Source organism: Protopterus annectens, chromosome 6.part0, assembly GCF_019279795.1.
Source record: "Protopterus annectens isolate FY-2018-M chromosome 6.part0, PAN1.0, whole genome shotgun sequence".
In the NCBI taxonomy this organism is placed as follows: domain Eukaryota; kingdom Metazoa; phylum Chordata; order Ceratodontiformes; family Protopteridae; genus Protopterus; species Protopterus annectens.
In genome coordinates this window covers 1,727,445,004-1,727,463,095 of record NC_056737.1, presented here as the reverse complement: position 1 = coordinate 1,727,463,095, position 18,092 = coordinate 1,727,445,004, and positions in this window count along the sequence as shown.

Below are 18,092 nucleotides of genomic sequence, written 5' to 3'. Positions count from 1 at the left end.
GTATCATTGAATAAATGTTAATGTCCAGATTAATAAGTGGTATAGTATAATGATTATTAATTAACTGCAGCTCTATTTTTAACTCATTCGTGTATTTATCTTTAATTTCATGTTTTAATATTGTTGTATAATTTGATTAAAATTGAGATTGTGCTTTTTAAGCTTTTTAAAAAAGGATGCATTTATACCATCAAGTCCAGGAATCTTGCTTATCTTAAGATCTGCTATATCCCTTAACATTTCCCCCAACATTATATCTGACTCTAATTTCAATATATGTTTCTCTCAAGATGGACTTGGAGAGAAACCAATCAAGAATCTGTTGAGACCATTTTCATCTATATGATAGTTTTTAGCATTGGGTATCTCCTCAGCTTTTCTATAAAATGCATTAAAAATAACTTCAGGTTAAAGACAAAGAGTACCATTTACTAGTGCTGATAATATATGGTTTGAGTTATGGTTTAATTTTAAAAGATTAGTCTGCAGCTGTGATGAGATATTCACTTATTCAGAGTATTTTGTATGAAATTCTAATTCAAAAAGTGACAGATTAGAAGTGTGTAGTAATGTGAGTTCATTCTGGGCAGCAGCAATTGCTGAGAATTTATCTGAGTCCGTGTTTTGTTGGAGAGTATGATTTTCAAGATTAGAAACTTTCCTCAGTCAGCATTTTTACTTACTAAGAAGCCTCCCACTGTGGACTTGTGTAATACCCAGTGACACATATTCATCTTGATCTGATACAAATAGTGAATTAATTAGTACCGTGATGAATTCTTTGACCTCCTTGGCCTGTAGTAGTACTGAATTTAACCTCCATGTATTAGGAGCTCTGCAGTATGAATACATAAATATCTGTGTTCTGAACTATCATCATCAACCCCCTTTTTCCCATTTTTAAATGTGGGTGGGGTGTGTCAGCTCTTGTCTCCTGTCTTGATTCAGTGGTACTCTCCAACCTTCTCTGACAGTCATGTCTGACTATCACAGGTCTTCTCTCATACAATCCATTAATCTCTTGGTTGGGCATTCTTGTCTCGTGTTGACTTCTTCCTGATTCTCCCAAAGCTTCTTCATCAAATCATTTTCTGCTTTCCTGCACATGTGACTGAACCACCTTAATCTTCTCTCCTTGCCCTTCTCTGCATTTGGGGCTGCTTTGGCTTCTGCTCTGATAGTCTCATTTCTTTGACTGTCTCACAGTGTGTGTCCTGTCAGCCATCTCAGTCTTTTCATCTACATCACGTCAAGCTTCCCCAGCTTCTCTTCTCCTTTACTGCTCAGGTTTCTGTGCTACACAGAAGTACTTGTTAAACTACTGTTTTATGCACCTTACTCTTCAGCTTATTTGGCATTCTTCTGTCATACACTACACTGATACTGTCTGCCAGTTGTCTGCAGCACTGCTGATTCTAGCTTTGGCCTCACTTCTTTCATCAGACTCCCTTCCCTCACAGATACTTGAAGCTTTTATCCTGTTACAATATCTTCACTTCTTGATCAGTTTTTAGCATCTTCTGATTGCCCACATTTGCTGCCAGGACAACTGTCTTGTGTGCACTCTGTTTTATCCCCTGTGCCTTTAATTTTGCATTCCAGTCCCTTATTGTTTGCTGATGTTCCTGTTCAGAGTCTGCTTGCAAGTATTGCATTGTCTACAAACAGCAGCTTTGTTGGTCTATTCCATCCATGCTGATTGCTAGTGTAGTCCAGCACCATTATGAGCAGCAATGGGTTCGGAGCTGAGCCCTGATGCATATTCATTCCGACTGGGAATCCCTCTGTGTGTTTAAATATAGTTTGTACTTGTATGATTGGACCCTTCTACATAGCCAATAGGTTCATAGTGTAGTACTAAGCTAACTGCCCTTGCAAGCCATTTTAAGCCTAGCCAATTATCCCCTGTGAGACTCAAACCCTGCACCTTGTGTTTGTAAGGCAAACACCTTAGCCATTAAGCCACCTTCCCAGCCAATACTAATTCTGCCAATGTTTTCAGGACTTTGAACCGTCATAGGACTGCCATATCAGAATTTTTGGGATGTTGTCATATGTTATTTCCAGATCTAGGAATGCTCAGTGGGACTCTTTCCACATCTCCAGCTTCTTCTCCAGTGTCTGTTTTACTGCAAACATTGAATTGATTGCACTGCATTCTGATCTGAATCCAGACTTTCCATCAGCCATCTTCCCTTCTATTACTTTGCATATTCATTAATCAGGCACCCCCTCCAGTACTTTCATATAGTGTGAGAGGCCTTTGATACTTCTGTACTGCTCACAGTTATGACTCCCCCCCCTTTGTTTTTGCACAGTTGCATTTATTCTCCAGTCAGCTGTATTTCAGCATTATATCTCTGGAAGCTCTTAGATAACAAAAAGCCAAATTAACAAAAAGTCATATCTTTACCACATCCTATGCAAGGAAGAGAAAAATGTGAACTCTTTCCCTGTCAGATGTAAAGCATATTAAGGATAAAGAAGATTTTGTGCATGTATAAACTGTGATAACAACTGTATATCTTTATTTTTGTGGTGGAAGAAAAACTCATGTTTGTATATGGAAGAGCCTAAAATTAGGTTCCAGTCTCTGTCTAACACTAAATCATGGAGATCAGGTGATATCTTTTGTCTATATTACCCGATCGAATGTTTAAGTTAGCGAATACCTAAACGTCGAACTGGTAATATCGAAAAATGATTCGCTAATCTAAACATTCGATCAGGTAATAGGAACCCAATATCTTCCTATCTTTGTTTTTCTCATTTGTTGAAAACAAAGGAAACCTCTGGGATTCAAACTGCTTGCTTTTGTATATCTCAGTAATTCATGTAGCCCCCCCCCTTGATTTTGCCATCTTTCAAAGTGTGGAAATGTTGCAGCTCACCAAGTAAGTAAGGCATTCCTGATATTTGTGTGTTTTCTTCATGATACTGTGATGGTGCTTGTAATGTAAACAGTAGCATTTTGAAAATTTCACTGTGTGTATGCAAATTAATTCACTTTCTTGGCTGTTGCTAGTTGCATATACAGCCACACAATGTTTTTTACGAAATAATGCTGTGGTCCACATAAAAGCACAGAAAAATATCCAGTTGTGTTCACTTGCTATTTAGAAGTCAAATTAGTGAGTTCAGTACAATTAAATTATACTGTAATCAGCTACTAAAAGTGCCCAGTCGTGTTCACATCCACAAATTATATTGTAATATAAATTCTAATAAATTCTAATGAAGAGAGCAGCACACTGCCATGATTATTCACACACTGACACCATATTGCTGATATATTTCTGCAGACACCTCAGCATTTTGAGGTCTGGAGAGGAATCGGGCACAATCGCATCACTCACAGTAAACTTGGAAACTATTATGAGCCCAAAAACAATGTAGCACTTATTCACCATATTTTCTTTACAAGGGGCCAAGATCCTATAGAGACTTTATGTGTTTATGTTAGTAAGCAGAAGAATAGATTCAAAAGACTATGCATTTTTCAGTTACATGATTAAAAGCAAACAATAGTTTGTGGTATACGACATTATTAAACTATGGATAGACTTTTAAAATAAACAGAAGGAGTGAAAGCTGTGGATATGTGCAGAAGTTTTTGTCAAGCAAAGTTGAAAAACATTACTGTGGTCACTATTTTTATCATAATCATAACTCTATGGTGAAAACAGCTTGTAAAGAGACTGTAACAGCTAGGTGGGGCTGTCTATGGAAAATAAATACCCTGTTGTCACTGTCTCAATTTAAGCAGTCATTAATCTGGTTTTACACGATTAATGTGCATTTATATGAAGTAAGTTGCTACTGTGTCTTTGTGTGAAACACTTTTGAAATACATTACTCTGGTCATTATTATTGTTGTTGTTGTTCTTCTTATCATCACTATTACCATAGAGCTCTGGGGATCTGTGGTGCACATAGTCAATGCTGTGGATATAACTGCTGAGTATGGGGCTATCCTGGATGAAAATTATTTACCCTACTGTCATGAACATGTTAAACAGTCAGTCTGATTTTGTTGAACAATTGCATACTTCTTTAAAGAGTGTTGGAATACCTTATTATGGCTATTGTTTAATCACAAGCAGATCAGACATCTGAGGTGTACAGAAGCAGTAAAGTATCAGTAATTGATGAATAGTGAGGATAGAAGTGACAGTTACTTGATCACTATAAAAACAATCAATGATCTAGTATGGTAGAAGCAATCTCTTACATTATATTGTATATGCTGAAATCAGTGTAAAACTTAATTGTTGTGGCTTATGCATGTGTGTGTGTGTGTGTGTGTGTGTGTGTGTGTGTGTGTGTGTGTGTGTGTGTGTGTGTGTGTGTGCTGCAGTGTGTTTAAGAGTAGTAAGTTGGCCATAATTTTCTTCGCTTTCCACCACTGTCAGACATTAGCATTGTCCACAATATTTGGCTGACTATGGTGGTCTGGGCAGGATGTGTGGAAAAGCAGTTGATCAATGGCACTGTGACACAATGAGTAGCATTGCTATCTCACAGCAGTTGGTTGGGCTCTTGGTTGCAACACCTTCTCTAAGCTGTCTGCATGTCCTTTCTTTGTGTGGGTTTATGTAGGTGCTTTGGTTTCCACTAATACCCCAAAGATATTCTGCAGGTGAATTGTAATTCCTTCTTTTTGTTTGTTGGAAAGAAAGCTGTTTGTGTGTGTGTGTGTGTGTGTGTGCACACGTGCGCACGCCCACACATACTGTGATACACCTAGCTTGTCAGGGGCATTACAAGTATGCATGGAAAAAAATCTTTGCATCTTATGATACATCTGATCTGTAAGGAGTAATGTCAGTACATGACTGTATATGAAAAGATAATATTACTAATTTTTATCTGTGGGCACACACATTATTTGTAGGCACACAACACAACTCTTCTGGGTAACAGTAAAAAGAAAATAGTTAAGTTATTATTTGTTAAAAATAAGGCATGACATCCATCATAGAACATTTAGGCCATCAGAACTTATGGGTTTTGATAGGGACTTCCGACCTGGACCATACATAGTCTAAAATGGGTTCTGTTGAAAGATATACACAGATAGTCTTTATAGCTTGTGTAAGGACCTGTGACAATGTGATTATTATTTCTTTAATGTTCTTCATGCACAGTTTTCAACAGTTTGCACAGACTACAGCTTGTATATGAGCTGGGAAAATGCAGTGATAATGTCTTTTATTTTCCTAACAAGTCAAGGAGGTGGGCACAGACGTTTACTATACCTTGTATTGGTTAGGGATAGTGTGGTCATTATTTCTTTAACTTTCTTCACAATCAAACCTGAGAGGTATGCATAGAAGGTCACTATAGCTTGTCTAGGGACAATGAATTATCTATGTGCAACAAGCTGGTATACATTACCATAATCATTTTTTTTTTATTTTTCTCACTATCAAACATCAGGTGAATATACATGTGGCTATCATTCGGAAGTAGAGGTAAGAATGAATGTTGTGCATATACATCTGACAGCAGCAAGCTGAAATATGGTGCCATTCTACGTTTGTTCTTCCAGTTTCATCCCAATCTGACATCTTTGAGGCACACAGAATGTATCTGTCTTTTGGGGATAGGGGTGAGTAGACATGTTGTATACATGTATGACAACCACAATTTAAAATATGTGAATATGGTCATTTGTTCTTTCAGATTTATCCCATTCCAACACTAGAGACAGAAACACAGAAAATTACTATCTTTTGTTGAGGGGGATAGGGAGTGAGGCAGATGCTGTTCCCTGCTATGATTTCTATATCATCATAAGCATGTACCTTCTGTATTTATTGGGGACTACTGTTTTGTCAGCTTTGAACATTAAATGTTGAACATAACTTACTTCCTTGAAATGAAAAACAAGACTGAATTTTTTTCCTTAGTCAAGAGTTTTGTTCAAGCCAACACTGTTTTGAAAAGTTGGAAAAAAGATCTAAAGTTCACATCAGAGCATCCAGAAATCCATCACTTCTGGGGATTTTGTAGATCCTAGACTAGCACCTTAATTCAGTTATTTCTTACACATTTGTTTCAGCACAGTCTTTGCCAGTTAATGTTCGTTGGTAGGATGCAAGTAGGAAAAAAGTAATCTGGAGTGGATTACACTAGGGTGCAGCATGGTGGAGTGCCATAAGGGTCATTTGTCTATGGCTCAAGGTTGGCCCTGACTATAACAAAAATGGAAAAAAATTTGCTTATGCAGTTCACATTCAGGCTTTTCAGAGTAGGTGTGGCTATATTCATAAGATTAAGCATTGTGCCAAGTTTATTAAAGTCTGTAGAATCGTTGATAGGTGTTTTTCTATTTTTTAAATCATTCCCTCCAGTAGAGCTATTTTAAATGTGTCCCTTTAACTCCCAGTGGGTGTGGGTTCAGCCTTTAAAAAATAAAGTTATCACCTTACAGTTCTAACAAATACTAATTAACAGAGGTCATATATCAATATAATTGTGTTTGTCATCATGTATGCTTCAAAATAAAATATTCTGATGCCTTGTATGTAACATGGTTTTGGAATTATTAATGCAAATATGAACAGGCAATATTTGACGCCTAGAGGAGCAGTAGGAGGGAACTGCAGAAATGACGGCTATAATGACTTAAAGATAAAAAAACAAGTGTTCAACTTCTCACTATACAATTTGTATACTGCTGAACAGAAACGTGAAAATGAGCTAATTGGGGGTACTATTAAAGCATAAAAATTTACATAACGAAGTCTAAAAATGCTCAGAAGCACTGAAATAAGACTACAAATTAGGCTGCAGAAGGAAATAGTGATAATTAGTAAGAAAATGTGCATTTTAAAGTAGACAGAATTGTTGAGTGTAATATTTTCTCTGAACATACTTTTAAGGCAAAAGGTCTACATAATACTGAAGAGAAATATGTGCATATTATTAATATATTCTGACTAGTAGGTTGCATCATTAAGGCAAAAACTGATTATATAACTATGACAATAAAGGTTATAAAATCATTTTTCAAAGAATAGCACTTGAATAACTACATTTTCCTATTTAAGTCATTTGGTTTGTTTTAAGTTTGGAGTGGTAAAGTAAAATACAATAATACAGAAGTGAAGAATGAATGTGAAGCGTCACATAGCTGCAGAGGCATCTCATATACTGTTGAGAGGCATTGCAGTGATATTCTGCACAACTTTGCTAATGTATTTGCAGGCTTAAAAAGTTCTTCAGTAGCATATCACTCACAAATAAAACCTAATACTATCTCAGTGCTGCTAAGAGGAGTATCCATAGCTTTTAGAAGTAGAATAGGGTGCAATCTAATTTGAATAAAACATGTGTTATTTAGAAGTGTTTGGTTTAATCAAATAGACAAACATGATCAATGTTGTGAAAAAAGTTGAGTCATATATGCATTGATTGGCAAGGCCTGAATAAAGTGATTAAAAGAGAGAGTTGTGTATTGCTTACAATGAAACAACTGATTCTAATGTTAAATGCTAAGCTATTTTCAATATTAGATGCAGACTAGGGTTTCTGGTAAAAAAAGCTAGATGAAGAAAGCTCTGGACTATATCCCTTTAATATATCATCAGGAGGTACTAACATTTCTTTGCAGTATTGCATATGTACCAGGGTATTCATATTTTCAAAGAAGTGATACATAATTGAAGACTTGGAATGTGTTTATATGGATACCTTATGTGAAGTCAGGGCACAACATGCTGACAGTAGACCATTTATTTAAACTCATTGAAAAAAACACACAGCCACCAAACTGGCATAAGTAACATGAAAAAAAAATCATACATTGCAGGTGACAAGGTCCACTGCAACCCCTCATTTAGGAGCTTTGCCCCTCAGTATCTTAGTTAAATATATCAACTTCATGGCCACACATTTATCCAGAAAAGATGATGTATATGCGAAAAATTACTTTGAAATACTGTGATATTGCAAGTCAACAAACAAACTTAAAACATTTGGGGGACTCTTCCATTCGGGATATTGGGACTGGAATGGTTATATTCAATGGGAAAGTTTTTGTCATGTGGCAGAGCTCCTAAAATAAACATAATTAGGAGTCTGTTAATGTGGGGCCAAACATGAGATGAGCATGACGAGATTTGTAATTTGTACTGCTGCTAAGGAGATTGACAGCATAATTTTATGGTAAATAAAAACTAATATAAAATAAGAGTGGCAAATTTTAAATACATGGGTCATGTTTTAACATCAGTGGGATTAGAGCGTGGAACAGAAAACATCTGAGCACTCATGGAGGTGCCAAAGCCAGACAACAAGCAGGAATTACAGGTGTTTAGAGTTTTTCTAGTAATAAGGCAGTATCTTACAAAGATTGTTCCAAATATGTATGATGTAGCCTTCTCTATTTTTTGTATTAGAGCAGGCAGGCCTTAATGTGAGGGATGGCCCTTGTGAAATCAAGATAGAATAGAGAGAGCTACAATGGCATAAATTGGCTGCTGATGCTGCCCCTGGCCTTAATGATAATGTTTCTTTTTAAGTGTGTTTCACTTAAGGTCTGCAAAGTTGGAAGTAGTGTTTGCTAATATTAGATAAATTTTATATATTTTGTTTATCTAATTTATATATACAACAATGTTTACTGGATTATAGGTTTACTTATGCAGTTCACACTCATTGGGTGAGTTATGTGACCTATTTATATTCTATAAAAGCTTTTAAATTAGCATGTATCAATTTTCTGAAGAAATCCTATCTGTTTAAAGATGAAAATGCTCAACAAAAATTGTTTGCACTACAAATTGTGTGACTGTGGTTTCTACATGCAGAGTTTGCACTAGCTACTTGTATGTTTCATCTGTATTGATCTTATTGGTTTGCTTTTCCATGGAAGCCATTTGAGCAAGATATAGCCTGGAAATCAAACTATGAATAAAAAGGTATTATGAAATGCTTGATTATTTACATAAATTCTAACATTAAAGTATTATTATGTGGCTTAATCAGTTGTACTACAAGTAGATGCCAGTAAGAATGGTACAAGAGCTGTAATTGTAGAAATGAAGAGACCAGTTGCCTATGAACCAAGATCTTTTACAGATACATAAAAAAGATATCTGGTCAAATAAAAAAAGAAATTTTTTCCATTAGTGTACAAATGTGAGAAATTCTATGAATAACTCTGTGGTAAAAAACTTCAGATGAAAACAGACTAAAAATTCTTGCATATTTAGAAAGTCTTTGTACACAGCACTGTTGACAGTGTAGAGGATGTTTCTTTTAATTTGGAGAAGTATAATTTGAAAGAAAAATACAAACAATGCAAGGAATTATAAATAGTAAATATGTTCTATAGACCATAAAAGATCATAAAAAGAGAAAAGAATAAAGAAATGTTAAAAAATAACTAGAGAGTCTTTGGGTAATACTAGAGTTACCAATGATAATTAAAATTATAATAAAAGGATGACCTAATTGAAAAAAAATATTAAGGAAAGAAACTTAGCCTTATCTTTCTTTAAAGGAATAAATAAATTGGGAGTTTCAGCTCTCCCAGTTTGAAAACAGAAACTGAGAAATAACAACCAGTGATACTGTCATCTTGGGTAAAATACAGTTATTGGCTAGTAAGTACACTGCCTGGATCCCAGCTAATAAGAAACGTAAAGAACCTGAAATAAAATCAGTGAGAAAAGTAAAGAGAAAACACTGGCTGTGAAGAATCCTGCAACTGTTCAGCATAAAGTAGTTTAAGTTTCAGCTTAGGTACAAGAGATGTCTTCCATTAATTTAAAAAAAAATAAATAAACATGCTCAGAGGTTGTTAAATTAAATGAAGTATTGAAGTAATATGTCAACTAAAATAAAAAGCTGGAAAAAATAGAAGAAACTTTAATTAGCTGTTCAGATGAAATGATAAAACTACAAAAATCAGAGGCTGAAAAAACTGGCTGAGTATGAAGATTCTCAAGAATAGTGGTTTCAAAAATATTACAGTTAGAAGACAGAGCAGCAGATAAAAGCTGAGATTTTCTGCTGTAACAGAGAAACTGGAAGGAATAGACTGTATTAATTTTATGAAAGTACACATAAGCAACTGGACTAGTATTCCACGGAAGGCTTTGCTAATTGAAAAGGAAAATTGAGTGTATGCTCCAAACCAGGTCATAAGAAAAACAGCCAAAACCTGTAGTAGTAGTAAAGTTATAATCATATCAATATAAAGAATTGATCCTGACAAAACTGTGGAAGAAGGCAAAAGTATTAAAAATGAAGGATAGCAGAGTGTTTGTGGAAAAGGATTATTCACTGTATACCAGGAAGAAAAGAGGCAAGTGTGAAATTCAAACTCCTGTATCCAGCTGTCTTCAGAATATTTTTCCTGGAGGATCAAAGACATTTTTGGATGCAGAACAGACTAATGAGGAAATAAAATGTTTATTCAACAAAAAGTGAAACAGTGAACAGAAGAGGATTCTGCTTCTCATTTTTCTGTGAGAGACTTTGCCAGTGAAACCTTTTCCATTGTTCAAAGGGAAAATACTTGCGACACTGAAAAAAGCAAGGGAGTGGACTACGGGGTCTTATCCTGGGAAAGATTTCATTGTTCTCTGAAATGCCATTTGATAAATAGGGATCCAATGAATTGCTATTCACTGAATAGCAATTTGATAAAATGATATAGACCTGACTAGAGGAACCATGAGTACCTTGGACATGAACCAGTGTCTAGTGTTGGGAGATAGAGATAAACAGGAAGAAGTTCAGTAGCACTAAAATTAGTTAATAAATGGGAGACTATAAAGCATCAATCACATTTGTAAAATATGGTTTTGCAATAAAAAGTGTCTGAAAATGACTGAACGTTTGTTGAGTTTGTTAAACTTGTAGGTGGACTGTAAAGCATATGCTCCATTTTATTTTATGTTATTACTGTTTCTGTGTGGAGACATGCGTGAATGGGCGTACCTTCGTTGAAGGTTGTGCGTCAGGTCCGGCAACTCGGCACGTAAAAATCTACTGCCAATCATTAGCGGTCCGGATTTCCGCTGTGGCAACCCCTAACTGGGAAAAGCCGAAAGACACAACAACTGCTTAAAAGGACACTAAAGTAAGTAAAACATTTTTTGTTCTTACTAGTATTTGTATGAAACATCTTATTATATGAAATACATGTTAAATAGTAAAGTAGTTTTGTAAAGTGTGTCGTCATTGGTATTTTAAATGTGGGGGAGCTTTTTCATTGACTGCTGTATGTGTTAAAGATATTAAAGTAAATTACATTTTTTTAGTTCTATGAAATATAGACTTTACAGTATAACAAGAGAAGAAAAAGAAAGGCTGAACAAAACAAGTTTAAGTTAATATGATGTGATCTTGGGCTGCTGGAGTGAGAGTGGGTTGTAAAAGTGTACTGATTATATTAAATGTAGAATTACAATAATCTCTCTTATTTTTACAAGACTTGATGTCTAGATTAATACTATTGGCTTAAGCTATAAATAAATGTTTTTGTAAAAAAGTAGGCATGAAAAATAGGACAAAATTTTGAAAACCAGGAAAAATACTAAGTTTCTTACATCTGCAAAGATATTAACTTGTCTTTCCATTAGCATATGTTTTCAGTGGGAGTCAAGAAGTCTGGAGTTGAAGTGAGTTGGACATTCTATTATCAGTGAAATTTACAATGGTGCCGTCACACATCTGCAAGGTTAACTGTTTTTTTCCTTCTCTCATTACTAAGTACTTTTAAATGGAGACTAGCTGTCTGCAGGTGCAAGCCACTAATCAGGTTCTGAGCCTTCTTTGCTGAGGGAAATGCAAAATTTAAAGGCCAAGTAGTTCAATGAAAAATAAACTTTGCAATTATGAGTAGTGAATAAGCGATACCAGCCTCTCTGGCAGCCTTAATACTTTGATGCCTTTAGTAGAACAGTGTATATTTTAGTTGTATTTAAAGACAGCCAGTGTTCTTTTTTGTTAGGGCTAAAAATTATTTTTTTTCTGAAAGTATACAAGCTGTTTTTCACATCTGGCAGAGAAATGGGGATAAGAAAAGAACAGGCAACAATTAATATAAGTGAGAACCCAGTCTGTAGTATGCAGTTTATCACTGGTAACCTTAATTTTAGGTTAGGTTATGCTTGTGGGCACATCTGTCAGTTTGAGGCAATGTTCCAGTTTTCAGTTTTGAAGATGTACAGTTTTCTGTGTTTGTTCTAAGCTAACAGGCGATAGGGTGTTCTGAAAATGTATTTAGTTTATTTGCTTGAGATTTTTCATTATAACAAAAAATCTTGAAAAGGGTGATATAGGGTCAAATGTAAATGAGAAACAACAACTGTATAAAACATCAAACTGCCAAACATTAATGTGTGCATATAAGACAAAAGTGGAACTACACATTCAAAAAACTGTCATGTATAATAGGTGGGAATAATACTATCCATACTATCTTGGAACATAAATAGCCTTACAGGTATAGACAAAAAGGAAAAGGTATTGAATTATATTTGATTATGTTAAGGAATGTAAAGTACAAATAGCAGTGCTGGAAGAGACATGTTTAGAAAGAAATGAAAATGTGAATTTGACAAAGAAAATGATTTTGGGATGGATATTCAGAAAAATATCAGGGATAAAGGAAAAAGGGAGTAATAATTGCTAGAGGGGCTCTAATAATGACAGAAGAGGGAAAAGGCCAAGTAATGGTAGACTTGTAGTAAGGGGCTGTTGCCAAGGGAGGAGGATTGTACTAGCATATATATTTATATTCCACCAAAATATATTATGCACCCTTTTTTAAACACACCTTTATTGAATTATCACTTGTGACACAGGCAAATTTACATTTATACAAAAGTAATAAAACTGCATTAACAAATTAACATTTACAAGCATTATACTTCACATATATTGCTATATATCATATAACCTAAGCAACATTACATAAATTAAATTCCTTCCCCCTATTTTAACAAGAAACAGCTTTATTAAACTATCATGACACAAGTATTCATACATTTAGATAAATGAAAACAAACTACACAGACACAATCCTAACTGCAAGCATTTTACAGCACAAACCATACTGACACATTCCCAGTTGCAAACATTATACATCACATAATCTACACAATCATTTTCAGTCAGACATAACATGGCTTGTTTAAGTCCTTTCTTCTTTTAAACCTAATTCCTCCCTGTGTATGTATTGTTCCCACAACTTCCATTTTTTTCTATGTAGTTTGTTCCTACCCTTTTCTAAAGATCTCAGTTCCAATTATTTTATGTCTGTTATAGTTGGTTTAGATTTTGATTTCTATTTTCCAATATTTGCTTTTTGGCAGCTACCATAATTAGATACAACAAGGCCTTACCATGTCTAGGCAATTCCGATTCTATTTCATAGCTCAGAAAAGTCATATCTCTCTTTACACCAGTCCGTCCTCCCAGCATCTTTGACAGTGCATCCTACAGGGAATCCTTAAAGTCTGCCACCGCACTGCACTCCCAGAACATATGTCCCCAAGTATCTCTTTCTTCCCTGTCATACCTCCATTTGCTGTCTACCTGAGGAAAAAGGGTCTATATTATATAGACGAATGCTTAAATGTTCGAATCTCTAAAGGTCGACCTTTAGAGATTGAACAGTTAAACATTTCAATATGTAAGAAAATAAATTAAAAAAAAGTAAAAGGAAAGGGTTTTAGCTTAGCAGGGGGGCAAGCCCCCCTGCAACCCCCGCTACTTAAATATACCAACTCCGAGATTGCACTTCAGTGAACTACAGTGCGGAAATGGGAAATTTCCCATTCCTTACACTGTAGCGCGATCTTGGGTGTGTCTCATCTTGCCTAGTGTCTATATCCCTTATTGCAGTCATCCCTATAGGCAGAATCTCCTTTCTCCAGTCCTGTGTTGGCTTAGTTCTTAAGATACTTTCTGCTACTATATGGATATAATATTCTGTATGATTATTGTTATTCTCCTTAAAGGCCTGCATCCAAAATCCCAGTCTCTCCCTATTACTAGAGCATCCTCTCGTTTCATCATCATCCCTTTCCACTTTGAATTATAGTTGTCTGCTTGTGCCATGTATAGGCGCTTAACTGTGTAGTTCTGTAATACCCCTTCAAATTGGGTAATCTCAATCTGCACTGTTCTGCTGGAAGAATCAAATGATCCCACTTGACTCTTGCCGTCTTGCCCTCCCAGATAAAGTCTTTCAGCTCTTTATTAATTTCTATCAACAACTTCTCCTCTAGTTGATAAAAATATGCCTGACTTGTGTATAAGACTAAAGGGACTAAAATATTTTGACTATGTATCTTGCTATCCATATCCATATAACAAAGCTTCCATTTTCTCATTGTTTAGTCTCTTCCCACATATCCTTAGCTACCACACCACAATCATTTTTAATCCATACTCCTAAAACTATTTTACCATGTCCCCATAAATGCTGATATTGCTAAACCAGTTAGTGTGGGGATGCATAATTTACCACTATTGTCTTTGTTAATGCTTCATTAATTTTGTATCCTGAAAAGATTTGAAACTGTCCCTCATACTATATTGGGAGAACTACTAGGGAGTTTTATAGGAGAATACATGAGCATCTTAATGCTATTAAAAAGGGGGATATCACTAACACACGAGGAAAACATTATAGTACTTCTAAATGTAAAGGGGTGCCTAGATATCTAGTGCTAGATAAGGTACTGGATTTTGATAATAGACTTGAAGCAGAAGAAGAACTAGATTGGAGGAAATACTGCTGGATAGTCAAATTGAATGCAAGTATTCTCCCTCACCCCATTGACAAAGAACATTTTAAAATCTATTTAAAAAAAAGGTTAAAACATTAAATTTTGGCATTATATGTATGGTAGTATTTATAGACTTTTATTATTGTTTTCTTTAAACTTATGTATATATTTGAGTTTACAAAGATGCCTTTAAATTGTGTCATTTGGCTTAATTGAATTTTATATATTTATTTATTTGCATTTGTTGACCAGGAGTGTCCGACTAGACGTAGGTCCATTTTCAGCGAAGGCCCTGGGAGAAAAGCTCCACAGTTAAAATAAACAGACAGTAGTTACATTGGATTACATAGCGATTAACAATTTAACATAGCAATTAATTACAAATATATTTACAGATAAAGAACATAGTACATCAGTCGACAACTAGAATCTTTATCTGCGAAGTACATAACAGACATTAACAAATGTTACAATAAGAAGTTCCTGCTGTATAATAAGTACTAGGCTTATGAGCATCTGAGCTTGCTATAATCAAGGTAGTTAGTGGGGTGGAAAGAAAGGTAGTAGTTGGATGGGGTGGGTGATATTAGAGTGGGAGTTACAGGGGCATAGCCAGCATGTTTTTAGGTGCGCTTTTAGTAAAGTTTTGAAATGGGTGCATGATGGTACGGCGGTAATTGTGGGTGGGAGGGAGTTCCATTATTTGGCTATGGTGCAAGAGAATAGTGCTTCACCAGCAGAGTTATTGGCTTTAGTGATCTGCAAGTGATTTTTGTTGCTGGATCTTAGTGTTCTGGTGGTGTGATAGGGTTGGAGTAGATTCTGGAGGGATGGGACATTTAGTGGATGGTTTACTAGTTTGTGGGCAAGTGATAGTTGATACCATTGAAGGAGGTGAGGGAGTTCAAGCCAGCCCAGTTCAGCGAGAGACAGTGGTGACTACGGTAGGATGCCCCTGTGGCAAATTTGGCGATTTTGTTGTAGCAGGTCTCTAGATTGTTTAGATCACATTGCCTTGGGTCGGTATATATTGGAGAGGCATAAAGTAGGGTGGAGATAAGATGGGAATTTGCTATTGAAATCTTTGCTGCCTTGATGAGAAGTTGCTTATTTCTGTATAATGCTCCTAGTTTTTTGTGGACTTTTTTTATGGTCATGGATATGTGAATGTCAAATTTTAGTTTATTGTCTATTTCCACTCCTAGCAATTTGGTGTGTTCAGTTGGCTATATAGTGGTGTTGTCTTTTGCTGTGATGTTAAAGTGAGATTTGTTTTGAGTATGTTTGGTGGGTTGGAAGATGAGTAGTTTAGTTTTGTTTGGGTTGAGTATTAATTGGGCATTGGATAACCAAGTTTCAACAGATGAAAAGGCTTCCTGTGTGACTTTTTGCAGGTTGGGTAGGGACTGGGCTGAGCAGATGATGGTTGAGTCATCTGCGTATTGTATGAGTGTGCCATGTTTGGTGGCAGAGGCTAGATTATTGGTGAAAACAGAGAAGAGTAGGGGTCCAAGGATGGATCCTTGGGGAACCCCTGTGGAGACAGGTAGTTGGGGAGATATGTCATTCTGCCATACAACGGATTGTTGGCGGTCAGACAGGTAACTCTGAAACCAGTTGGTGACTGATTGAGAGAAGGATAGGCTATTGAGGACAGAGATGAGTTGTTTGTGTGGGACCATGTCAAATGCTTTAGATAGGTCTAGGAAAGTAGCAGAGGAGAGATAGCCATTGTTTTTATGCTGAAGGATAGTGTTAGTAAAGGAGAGTAAGGCAGTGGTGGTGCTATGGTTTGGTCAGAAACTATGCTGAGTATTGGAAAGGAGGTTATTAGTAAGGAGGTAGTCTTAGACCTGAGAATGTATGCATCTCTCTAGTATTTTGAAGAGTGGAGAGAGAATAGCTATGGGGCAGTAATTGGTTAGTTCTGTGGAGGGGCCGCTCTTGTGGAGGGGAATTATATGTGATACTTTCCACAGTGTGGGAACGTAACTTTCTGACAAAGATCGGTTAATCAAGATGGATACTGGGTAGGCCAGAGCATCAGCTGCGATTTGTAGGTATTCACTTACTTGGGAGGTTGTCTGCTGCTAATTTGCTGGGCTTAAGTTTAGTTAAGAGTTTTTTTATGTTGGAGGTAGGTACAGGAGAAAAAGAGAAGGCAGTATTGTTAATAAAAGAATTATTATTTAATTATGTAATTGTCTTACTTGTATAAAAGAAGTGTCCTGTTTTATTCTCATTCAGTCTGAGGAAGTCTAGCATTAGACGAAAGAGCTTACTGAATGAGCTGTCTTGGTGGAATATTAAAGAAGTTGCTTTGTGACATTTCTCTTTGTTTTTGGATACTGGTGCTGTTTCCATATTCATTGAAAAAGATTTGAAACTGTCTCAAAATGTTCCACAACACTGTAGTGTCTCTTTTTGGTTTTGTCAGGTATAAAATAATATCATCTGCAAATAGAGCTAGCTTTTCTTGATTACCATACTAGTTATATCCTTGAATTTCTTAGTCCCTTATTTTCTTTGCTACTGGTTCTGAATATAGTGCAAATAACAAAGGGGAAAGAGGACACATCTGCCTAGTTCCTCTGCTCAAGCAGAAATTGTCAGAGGGAACCCCATCCACTTTAGTTTTTGCTGCCAGTCCCTCATTTATCCTCTTAATCAACCTTATAACTTTTTAAGGAAATACAAATGCTTCCATCGCCCTGCTCATAAAATCCCAGCTTACTCTGTCAAATGCTTTCTCTGCTTCAAGACCCACCAACAACAATGGTATCTTCTTGCATTCTGCTTCCTTCTGGATCATCAATGTTCTGTTAATATTGTCAAATGTTTGCTTTCCCTCCACAAAACCAGACTGATCCATACATATCACTTTTGGCATTACTTTTGTCATTCTTTTAACTGTCATAGACATGAACACTTTATAATCATGGTTTAGTTTTGAAATGGGCCTGTATGAAGCTGGGTCTGATGGATCTTTACCCTCTTTAGGTATTACAGCTACCACTGCTTTCTTCCAGCATGTTGGTACTTCTCCTCTTCTTAAAATACAGTTAAACAAAACCTTTCAGACCTTTATCAGTCTTTTCCCTCCTAAATTCCAAACTTCCACAGGAGTACCATCTATTTCTGGGGACTTTCCTGTAGATTGGTTATACATCACAATTTGTATCTCATCTCCTACTATCCTAACTGTTAGTAATTGAGTCTCATCTCCCTCTGACCTTGGCATATTTAATTCCTCCAGAAACATTTCCATTTTATATCTTTTCTTGATTTCCATATTTCTCTGCTTTATACAGACTTTCATAGAATTTCTGAAGT